The sequence below is a fragment of the Eschrichtius robustus genome, chromosome 2 (genome assembly GCF_028021215.1).
Source record: "Eschrichtius robustus isolate mEscRob2 chromosome 2, mEscRob2.pri, whole genome shotgun sequence".
In the NCBI taxonomy this organism is placed as follows: Eukaryota; Metazoa; Chordata; class Mammalia; order Artiodactyla; family Eschrichtiidae; genus Eschrichtius; species Eschrichtius robustus.
This window is the reverse complement of record NC_090825.1, coordinates 23,949,790-23,952,185: the sequence shown is the minus strand read 5'-3', so window position 1 is coordinate 23,952,185 and position 2,396 is coordinate 23,949,790. Positions and strand designations below refer to the sequence as shown.

General features: G+C 53.3%; 1 pseudogene; it reads right to left on the bottom strand.

Annotated features, from left to right (window-relative positions):
- Window positions 1–761: 761 nt before the first annotated feature.
- Window positions 762–1,877, bottom strand: LOC137758805 (serine/threonine-protein kinase MARK2 pseudogene; annotated as a pseudogene).
- Window positions 1,878–2,396: the final 519 nt, after the last annotated feature.

The following is a 2,396-nucleotide window of genomic DNA, read 5'->3' as shown; positions in this document are numbered from 1 at the left end:
CCTCCAAGCGCTCCATGGCTGCACGCTTGTGTCACTGGAAAATGCACAGCCCCAATTCTGTGCAGGGACGACGCAAAGCAGAGTGTGATGCATCTCTCTGGAGCATCAAGTTTATTAACTAGAATTGGAAGAACCAAGGAGTTCTTGGAACAAGAATTATCCCCCTCCCCCACCAACACGGAAGACAGAAGAGTAGGGGAGGGGAGACGTGCCCCAGGAATGACAGTCCAGTCTCTCAAGTTTCACCCAGGTGGGGGTTGAGGGGCAGACCTGCAGCCACGGTGGCCTCGCTTTCGGTCGCCCGGGCTGCTCCGGACCATCCTCTGAGCTGGCCAGGGTCTTGGATACGATGCTTCTGAAGGCCGTGCAGAGAACACACTCCTCTTCCCCTGCACCGGGCCCCAGGGAGCGCGGCGGCCTGACCTTCCTGCCTCGGTCATCCATGGGGTTCACATGGGCTCACTTTATTATGACGCCTCATGCTGGGCAGCTTGCAACAAAGATGTTTCAAAATAAAGTTCCAGATTCTCCCAGCCACCCCTTGCTTTTTCTGGCTCTGGCCAGAGAGAGTGGATGAGGACACACTCTCAGGCTGCCCAGCGTGGGAGGACCTTCCAGTGTTGGACACACCCAGGGGGCAGCTGCTTCCCTCTGGGGCTCCAATCCTGCTGCTGCTGGAGGTGGATGTCCCAGTGCCACACTGGGGGGCTGGGCTGGGGGTGGCAGTCCTCGCCTCCAGGCTGGGTGGGGGACAGGCAGACTCACCGGTCTTCTGCCCTGCCTGCTGGTCTTCCTGCAGCTGCACATTTTTTTCTGTGGTAGAGCCACCTGGTTTGCAGGGAGGACACCACAGGGCTTGGAGAAGGCTCAAGTTCACTGCCACAGAGGTCCCTGCAAGAGAAGGGCTTCAGAGTTATGATGGAGACCTCCACCTTGGGTTTCTTGGAGCTCACACTGCCTGTCCCAGTGTCCTGGATCTGGTCGCAAGTCAAGCCCAGAGTCCTCACCATTGTCACCTCCAGGTCCTCTTCACAGGGTGGCTGGAGTGGCTCCTTCTGGCCCATGTTGACCCATGGATGCCTCATGAGGTCAGGTAAGGTGCCTCTGTCACTGGGGTTGAGGGCAATCATTTTTTGTAACAGATCCCTTATCTTCAAAGACAGATAAGGTGGGATGGGGTATTGCCCTTGTAGGATTTGCTTCCGCAGCTCCTGGAAGTCTTTTCCCACAAAGGGCTGGGACCCAGTTACCATGGTGTACAGCACTACTCCCAAGCTCCACACGTCCACCGCAGGGCCACTGTAGCTCTGCCCCAGGAAGAGTTCCGGAGCAGCATAAGGGTGTGTGCCACAGATCGTGTCCAGTTGGACAGTGTCATCACACTTGTTGCTGAGGCCAAAGTCTGTAAGTTTGATATTCATGTTGGAATCAAAGAGGAGGCTCAGTGGCTTCAGGTCTCGGTGCACGATGCCCCTCCGGTGGCAGTGCTGCAGGGCGGAGACCAGCTGCTGGAACGGGCCTCGGGCCTCCGCCTCTGTCATACGGCCATGGGTCTTCAAATAGCGGGACGTGTCCCCCCCACTGAGGTACTCCATCACCACGAAAAATGTCTCCTCTGTGTCAATCACCCCCAGCAGTTTTACAATATTGGGGTGATTCAGAGCCTTCAGACTGCACACTTCCCGAAAAAGTGCCTGGACACTTGAGAAGCTCTGATGCCTTTTCTTTATGACCTTCACAGCCACCTGTGTCCCGGTCAGAATGTGCCGGGCCAACTTCACTTTACCGAAGGTGCCTTCACCAATGGTGTGGAGGATCTCGAAGTCATCAATATGAGCCTCCTTGCCAGCAGATTTGGCTGTGAGGCCCTTCATCATGGTGATCTGCTAACTACACTGACTGACAGCACTACCTAGCAACGCTAACTACGCTAACTAACAATGCTAACTGTACTAACAGGGCTAAGTGTGCTGTCTCTACTAACAACGCTAACTACGCTAACTGTACCAACAGCGCTAACTAGTACTAACTACACTAACTATGCTAATCAAGTATTAACTATACCAACAATACTCACTATGCTAACTGTAGAAAGAACAATGACACAAATAAAAAAGAGTAGAGAAAAGAGAAACGAAAATCAACAAAATGGCAGAAACAAGGAAAACACAAGCTAACTGTAGGTCCAAGGCCGTCAGGTCACCAAAAGCAGCTTCCTGGGCTCTAAGGACCAAAAACCTGGGCCCACCTTTCTCTTTCATAGGGCTTTGTGAAGTACATCACAATGGTGCACTCTGAGGTCAGAGCAAGAAATGGACCCATCACCGCTGGGGATACACCACAGTGGTTTTCTCACTTTTTGAGTTCAAGGCCCCTTTACACTTAGGAAAAAGGAT